The 8,914-nt window shown below is 42.0% G+C and overlaps 1 long non-coding RNA gene across 1 annotated transcript; it reads left to right on the forward strand.

The window, feature by feature from the left end:
* The first annotated feature begins 306 nt into the window (after window positions 1–306).
* Window positions 307–5,063, forward strand: LOC141370499 (uncharacterized). Its single transcript, XR_012374558.1, has 3 exons — window positions 307–325; window positions 682–755; window positions 4,998–5,063. It is a non-coding gene; the product is annotated as an uncharacterized lncRNA (long non-coding RNA).
* The last annotated feature ends 3,851 nt before the right edge of the window (window positions 5,064–8,914 follow it).

Below are 8,914 nucleotides of genomic sequence, written 5' to 3' on the forward strand. Positions count from 1 at the left end.
GGCATCCAGGTAGAGATGCAGACAGTCTGATTATACAAATTAGGAGTCCAAGTGAGATGTCTGGTTAAACGCAAATGTGGTTTCAGTGGCACGCAGATAATATTTAAAGTCAAGCACTTAATAGAGGTCCAGAGGGGAGCAGTTTGGTACGTGGAGCAGAGCACAGGTCCAAGGACTTGAGCTGCACTTTGCCTCCACATTCGGCAGGTGCAGACAGCAGTAAAGGATGAAAGGAGCAGCCAGTGGGGCCTGCCAAAGTGAGCTCTGTGTGCTATTTCGAAACCAAAATGAAGTGGTTTCCATGTGGGACAAGTGACCAACTGTGGTAAGTGCTGTTGTTAGTTCGTGTAAAATGAGAATTAAAAAAATGACCATAGGATATCATAACCTTGGGGGAGAAACTCATCTGAGAGGGTTCAAGAGAGAATGGGAAGAGAGGGTTTGGAGATAGCAAATATATATACTTCTATGAAGGAGATTTTCTGAAGAAGAGGAGCAGGAAGTGGAATGATAGGAGGTCAAGTGGGATCCAGGGAGGTTCGTTTATTTATTTTTAGTATGCTTGTATACGGGATGGAATGATCTAGTAAGAAGAAAGCAGAGAAAGAGAAGACTTGAAAAACCCATTGCACCTAATCGATTTCCCAATTCATTTTCGACAAGTTCATTTTAACTTTACAGGACAGAAACGTCCCCAGACCCCGATCTCCTGTTACATGAAATTACATCTCTACAGGCGGTTGGATGATCCTGAGGTGGGTGTGTTGGAAATCCTCGAACATGACACTTTCGGGATTTAGTGCACATTTGTAAGAAGAGACAGAGAGTTCTGTGGGTTGGGAGAAGAACAGAATGGTGTGTATGTTGATACTGGTCTGGGGGAAATTATTAACTTCTCATTCAAAGAAGACAGAATGAAGGGGTAGGAAGGGAAAATTAGCACCGGTCACTCTTTTTAAAAAATTTTTTTATTGTTATGTTAATCACCACACATTACATCATTAGTTTTTGATGTAGTGTTCCGTGATTCATTGTTTGTGCATAACACCCAGTGCCCCACGCAGAACGTGCCCTCTTTAATACCCATCACCAGGCTAACCCATCCCCCCACCCCCCTCCCCTCTAGAACCCTCAGTTTGTTTCTCAGAGTCCATCGTCTCTCATGGTTCGTCTCCCCCTCCGACTTACTCCCCTTCATTCTTCCCCTCCTGCTATCTTCTTCTTTTTCTTTTTTCTTAACATATGTTGCATTATTTGTTTCAGAGGTACAGATCTGTGATTCAACAGTCTTGCACAATTCACAGCGCTCACCATAGCACATACCCTCCCCAAGGTCTATCACCCGCCACCCCATCCCTCCCACCCCCCACCACTCCAGCAACCCTCAGTTCGTTTCCTGAGATTAAGAATGCCTCATATCAGTGAGGTCATATGATACATGTCTTTCTCTGATTGACTTATTTCACTCAGCATAACACCCTCCAGTTCCATCCACGTCGTTGCAAATGGCAAAATCTCATTCCTTTTGATGGCTGCATAATATTCCATTGTGTATATATACCACCTCTTCTTTATCCATTCATCTGTCGATGGACATCTTGGCTCTTTCCACAGTTTGGCTATTCTGGACATTGCTGCTCTAAACATTGGGGTGCACGTACCCCTTCGGGTCCCTACATTTGTATCTTTGTGGTAAATACCCAGTAAGTACAAGTCACTCCTGAAATACGTGGGGGTTAGGGACACCAACCCCCCACCCCCCCGCCCAGGTGAAAAATCCCTGAATAACTTTTGACTCACCCAAAACTTAACTACCAATATTATAAACAGTCGATTCACACATATTTTGTATGTTAGATGTATCACATATCATGTTTTTATAATAAAGTAAGCCAGAGAAAGAAAATGTTAGTAGGAAAATCATATGGAAAAGAAAGTCTATTTACAGTATGTACTATATTTATTGAAAAAAAGCTGTGTGGAAGTGGACCTGTGCAGTTCACGTTCCTGTGTTCAAGGGTCCACTGTGTTTACTCAGCAGAGAGAAAAAAATACATCTTGGGCTCAGTTGTAAGCTTCAAGAAAAGTTGTAATTTGATGACCCTGGAAGAGTGACAGATAAGGATGATACTGAAGGGAATGTGGGAGCTAAATTCTGGTATTTCACAACAGGGACTCAAGGCTCATTTCTAAACTTGACAGAATAATAGCACATGAAAATACGATTTAAAAACGGGTAAGTGCCAGAGAAAGCAGAACTGGGAGTGCGGTCTCAAGAGCAAGAGGTAACAAGGGGCTGGGGTGGCTTTTCACAGGGAAGCTCACCACATAGTGTGAATTTTAAAATTTGATTTAAAAATAGGAAAAGAGAGAAGCAGAGGTTATAGAGTAAAGATGTGGAGGGATAAAGTTCTACCTGTGGAGCTCCTTTCACATAATCCTCCTGCTTTCTCATTTTATGAGCTCACAGAGGCACTGTATTAAGAAATAGCCGGTATATCCATACTCTCACTAAAGGATGTTAAGTACTATGCATTCAATTGCAGATAGTTAGTTATATTTAAAAATTAAGGGTTAAGCGTCCAACACATTAATTAAGTCTATTATCATCAGAGAAGCTTTCTGGAATGGAGGCGGCAAGTGATTTGGTTTTGTGTTTTACAAAACACAAAGCATAGCTTACAAGTGTGTGGGTTCTGTTTGCTTACATGTTATTTAAGATTCTTATCTACCAATATTCATGAGTGAAATTCATGTGCATTTTGTTTTGTTTTGTTTTATAGTAAAACTCTTTGAAGTTTTCAGATCAGTGTTCCTGATTTAGGAAAACGATTCAGGTCATTGAAGATTTCCATATCGGCAGCTTATGTGTGCCTTTAAGAGGACTGGGAACCCTCTCACTGGGCTGATAAGCATCAACCCCCTTTTCCTTCATCCTTGGGTTCCCCAATGAGGCCTATGCGGGAGAGCTCCCAAAGCTGTGGAGGCCACTGTGGATCTCACATTACTCCCACGTACACAAGAACGTCGTGGCAGGTTGGAGGCAAGTCATTCTCAGGGCTTAGCACCGACTTCCTCCTGGAGGTGGGGGCACTGCAACTCTCCACACGTGGTGGCCAGCAACAAAAGGATGGGCAATCCTTTTGCAGTGACTGCCCCCAGCCATGCAATTTGCGATTCGCTTGTTTCAGCTGGTGGGTTCCATTACCAAACTGTTTATTAATATGAATAATTAACTTTCATGGAATTTCTTCTATTAAAATATAGAAATATTCATCCTCCCCCCCGACCCCATTAAAATTTAAAGCAATTTTTATTCTTTTCTCTGAACACCAAAATTTAGGTCAAGGTATGTTTGGGATGGGTTGGGAGGTGAAGGAAGAAAATAGGTTTCACAGGAACTATGACTCTCAGGGAAGTATATTATTCTTTGTGACTACATTTTTTTTTTTTTTGAACTGACACAGTGATGCCAACATGCATTCCTAATGTCTAGATTTATAAGGCGTTACTGGATATCCACAGGGTCACTGTGGGGGAAATGAAATCTTAAATTTTATTTACTTACAAACTACTTTCTTTCTTATAGATTTTTTTTAACACAATGTATTTAACACTAGAAATATGTCACTGAGCTGGACAGTGAAGGAAAATGTATGTGTGGTTTTTAAATAATACTAAGTCAACTTGCACTTTTCTACTTATTTACATTTTCATGTTGAAGGTTAAACAGAGTAACAAATTATATGAAAAACGTGTGCCCAGGACAGTTACCTTTAGGTCATTTATAATTAGCATATATTTGAAATTTTCAGAGAAAATGTTCTCTACAATTCAGGGCCTGGATTATTATTATTATTATTTTTTAATCACCGGCTTAAAAATGCTAAAAGAGAAAGGAATAGCAATCATAAGCTTAGCGCTTCAGTTAGGTTAAGAATTTGGTTGTGAATCTAATAAAGCCTTGAATTGTGGAGGTCAATCCTCCTATTGCTTTTCCTATAAAATGTTGTCAAAACAAGTGGATACTACGGCTTTCAAAATGCATTCGCCAGGCATTCTGCATCAGAGTGGAAACATTCGTGTACTCGAGACCATTAAAGAAAGGGAAGCTGTCAGTTCCCGTGTGTTCAAGTATGAGCCTGTCTGCAGTCACTGTGTATCCCGTAAACGCCGAGCGGAAGTGTCAGGCTTCACATCACCATGATGAGGGGAGGGAGGGAAGGGAATTCACACTGGAAAATGCAAATAAAGCATTTCTTATTACTTTCTAACATGACACAAGCTCATTTTTTTTTCTTCTTTAAATCTAAAGTTCTCTGCCCATGGAGGATATAACCACGGATTGGGGTGAAGTTGTTACAATGCTTGCTGGCTTGCTACAGTTAAAAGTTGAAAGGATAAGTCTTTTAGACAACTGTGTCATGTATATCTGAGAGAGAAAGCAGATGAGCACCTTGTTTATGCAGGTGACTTAGCAAAAGCGAAAGGAAAAGGGGGAGAAAAAATAACTGTCTATTTTGGAGTCAATAGAAAGACTATTAAATGTCCTATAACCCATAACTTCTGCATCTTTCCTCATAAGAACAAAATTTTAAAAAGCTAATACTCAGACTGAGAAGTCTGAAGAGCTATAAGATTGAGATTAGTACTGCAAAAATTAGCAAAATTTATCCAAAATATTTTTGTAAGTGCTCAATTCATCAGTTAATCAAATTAACCTAACATTGAAGGACTGGATAAAGAAGGTTTATATATATTATATATATATAACATATATATAAAATAGACAGTGGCCTTAAACTCACAAAACTCAGTGGCCTCCCACCGCAGCTTCTGTGAGAGAGGACTTCTACGCATGTTCTAAGCAACTGCTCTGTGCCAGGTGGACTCTCAAGATGTTTGTTGTTATTTTTTGCTTTATTTTCTTAACATTCATTGCCTCCTTTGAGCCACAAAATCAACTTGCAGTATGAAGAACCCGATGTGTGTTTCAGGCACACAGTATGAAGCTATAGGACTGCCTTGACTTGACGTCTGGCGATTCTCGCTGTCCAGCCTGGGGGTCCAAACTGTCAGCGCAGGTGTCGGCGACTTTGGCAGAGAAGAGCCACCGCCATTTCTGGTGAGTGAACACGGACCACCTTGTCACCTTCTTGGGGCCTCTTTCTAGGCAGAACTCCTTCCTTCTCATAAGTACTGGCATGATGGTATTTCTTCCCCTTCTACTCACTTCCTCGTTTCTCTTCTCTCCATCCCTCAGTTTTCCCCTGTGACTGGAAGGACCCAGAGAATGGGGAGAGGGTGACGAAATGTGGGTGCTGCCACTTCCCTCCCATTTTCTCCTTTCGGCTACTGTCTCCATGATCAGATCTGGCAATTCCCATAACTGTCCTGTTGGCACCTGGGACCCTGCTTTGCAGCACTCAGCACAGATGTGATTTGTAATGATTTGTCTTTATACTGATGGATGTTTCACTCACCACTAAACAGCGGCTCCCTTAGGTCCAGGCCAGTGTCTGTTTTGCTGTGATGCTTCACCTACTGCAACAGTGCTGGGAGCATGAGCTTGGTTAGCGTAATAAATACAGATTGTCTGAAAATGAAGACCTCGTGCAAGGAGAGCTGTGCCTATTTTCACAATATTTTCTATTTTATTTTATTCCTTTTCCCCCTAATTTTTCTAGTTAGTATTTCCAAAAATGTGTTCCATGATAAAGATGATAGCAGGCATCCCTGACTGTTGATAATTCCTTGGGGGTCCTTCCAGTAGCCCACAATGAAGCATAATACTGGACATTAGTTTGAGATATGTTTTTACCAAGTTTCATTGACTTATTTTGCTCCTTGGGAACAGAAGCTGAATATTATCAATGACTCTTTGGCAACTATGAAGTGGCCATATGGGTCTTTTCTTTCAACATATTAATATTGGAACTAAATACTGTGCTTTCAAATATCAAATCAATAACTTATTACTGGAATGAGCTGTATCTGGTTAGTTTGTTATTCTTCTAATATACGTTTGATGTAGCATTTGATGTAGGCTTTGTTTCAATGCTCACATGTTCGGTTTCTCTTGTGTTAGGGTGCTTCCCAACCTCAGTTTTGGTATCAAGTTAATTTGGTTTCACAAGAAAAATAATTATGTAGCACTACTTTTCCCCTGTGGAGGAAGGAGGAGTTTCCAAAACCGGGGGGAATTTCCCTTTTCTTACCAGTTTGAGAACAAGCTGCTCATTAGCCTGTCTGTGGTGGTTATATTTATTTATTTATTTTAAGTTCGACAGAGAGAGATTGAGAGAGAGAGAGAGAGATAGCACAAGTGGGGGGCATAGCGGGGGGGGGAAGGAGAAGCAGGCTCCCTGCTGAGCAGGGAGCCTGATGTGGGACTCGGTCCCAGGACCCTGACATCATGACCTGAGCCAAAGGCAGACGCTTAACCGACTGAGCCACGCAGGTGCCCTGTGATGGTTCTATTTAGAAAGACAACTCTTCACCTTTTCTCAGGGTACTGGTCTGTTGACATGTCTCAACTCAACTCTTTACCTTTTCTCAGGGTACTGGTCTGTTGACATGTCTCAACTCAATTGTAGCAACTGCCTCTTCCAGGAAGACCTAGGAAACCATTTGCCTCATTGAGCTTTTTAAATTCATTGCGCAGTCTTGCATGGTGCATTCTGTTACGATGACTTATAGCTTTCAGTTTGCCTGGTTCTATGTTTATTTTTCATTGTTATGTCGAATTTGTAACTCCCTCTGCCCAATTTCTTTAATGGCACACCAGCCCGCCAACTCTGCCCTGCAGGCTGGACCAGGAGGATGTAATCATCGTAGAGCAGAGAAGAGGGTGGAGTGCTCTATAAAGATGGTCACTGGAGTCTTCTTGGAGAAGACACCTGAAGGGAGGAGAGAAAAGAAGGTGGCTCAGGCAAGGGGCACACTGTGCCAAGCCCTGGGAGTGGGAAGCGGGGCTCCTGGGGTACAAGGAACCACTGGGAGAGAAGATGCTTCCACGAGGCTGAGAGGGTAGCCAGGGAAATCTTCAGGGCCATCTTAGTTCGTGATGAGGAGTTTGCATGTCCTTCTTTCCTTCCAGGTGTAGCGGGAGCCATTGATAGGAGGATCTGGGCTAGCCGCTCTTCAGGAGGTGATTCTGAACCAGGGAGAGGAGATAGAAAAGGCTGTTGCAATCACTCAGGTAAGGGATGCTGACAAGCTGGGCCAGGATTCTTACAGTGGAGAAGGGGAGAAAGGTCTTGATTGTGGAACTATTTTGAAGATAAATCTACAGTTCAATGTTATGTGTGAGAATTAGGAAACACCCATGACATTTACAAAGATTCTGAGAGAAGCAGCTATTTCAAAGTGGCAGTAAAAATTGGAGACTCATCAGAACTCCTGTAACAAAGTAGGCTCTAGAACTGGGCTTTCTGGTGGTTTGGAAATGGCAGTGCTCCAAGTCCACCTTTTAAGGTTTCCTTTCAGACTGTCTTATAATCATCTTCTATTACTGTCTTCCAGTTGCCACTTCTTCTGTGATCCCATGGCACTTTGTACTGTCATCTGCTGATGCCACCTTGCTTTCCTTCTGTTAAGCACACTGAGTATATGTCTGTACAGATGATTTAAGATAGGGGAAGTGGGGGCGCCTGGGTGGCTCAGATGGTGAAGCATCTGCCTTCGGCTCAGGTCATGATCCCGGGGTCCTGGGATCGAGTCCCGCATCGGGCTCCCTGCTCAGTGGGGAGCCTGCTTCTCCCTCTGCCTCTCTCTCTCTCTCTCTCTCTCTCTGACTCTCATGAATAAATAAATAAAACATTAAAAAAAAAAGATAGGGGAGGTGTTTGCCAGAGAAAAGTTTTCTAGAGAAAAGAAAGACTCCAGGTAATTTAGGATAAGAATATCCCCAAAGATCCACTGCTAATTTTCATTTTAGTTTTGATCTAATTTATATAACTTTAAAGACAGATGTTGCACTCAGATTTTGTGTCCACTAGACAAGGAAACATTCAAGAACAAATTTTGGAGAAAACAACAGAGTGTTCTTAACCTAGTGTTTTTCCATGTAAGGACTTTAAAAACACAACAATAGCATTTTCTTACAGTTATTTCAAAAAAGGGATAATGTTGTAATACCTACAAAGGAGGAAGGGCATCATTTCTGAAACTGGTTTTGTCTTTTAAGTTCAAGAAACATAAATTTATTAAGAAACTCATGATGGTGCTCTCATTTTGCCCATTTCTCTCTTGATCTGTGAGTACAGCCTCATAAGGCTGAACTAGTCCGGGGGCAGAGATGTGGGTGCCAGAGGGATGGGAGTTGGGAAGAAAAACGAGGGATGGATCCTTTCCTTTCTACTTGGAGCTGCCAATTCAGCCAATCCTAAAGATGGTAACTATTTACTTTTTAAATTCTTTTTATTGTATTTTTACTTGCAGAGTATCACGAGACCAAATTTTATTATAAAGGATAATAAACAGAGAGCTGGGTCTACTGATGTCTTACCTCTACCAATAATACTGAGGTATCAGTAAATGTCCTATGCTCTGGAGGAAGAAGAAAAGGCCCCGCTTTGGAGCCTGAGTAAAGAGAGCTGATGATAGGAAGGAGAGGTATATTAAAGCAGTGTCTACAGGAGAGAACAAAAGTAGGTCCCTCATCCTGGGGAAAAAACCAAGTGTGTGGTTTCAAGGGCAGTGAGTCCAGTTGAGAGAGGTCACTGCATGCCAATGTGGCCCATGAGTCGGAAGATCCGGACATGAAACATGTTCCAGAGATGGCGGGGTCCATGGGGCTCTCCGTCTTATCCCATTTCATCTTCACAACATACTATAGACTGAAAGTCTGGGTCTCTCCCAAATTCGTATCTTGAAACCTAACCCCCAGTGTGATGGTGTGAGGAGGTGGGGC

Source organism: Callorhinus ursinus, unplaced genomic scaffold, assembly GCF_003265705.2.
Source record: "Callorhinus ursinus isolate GAN/ISIS: 27379988/994484 unplaced genomic scaffold, GSC_fseal_2.0 scaffold36, whole genome shotgun sequence".
In the NCBI taxonomy this organism is placed as follows: domain Eukaryota; kingdom Metazoa; phylum Chordata; class Mammalia; order Carnivora; family Otariidae; genus Callorhinus; species Callorhinus ursinus.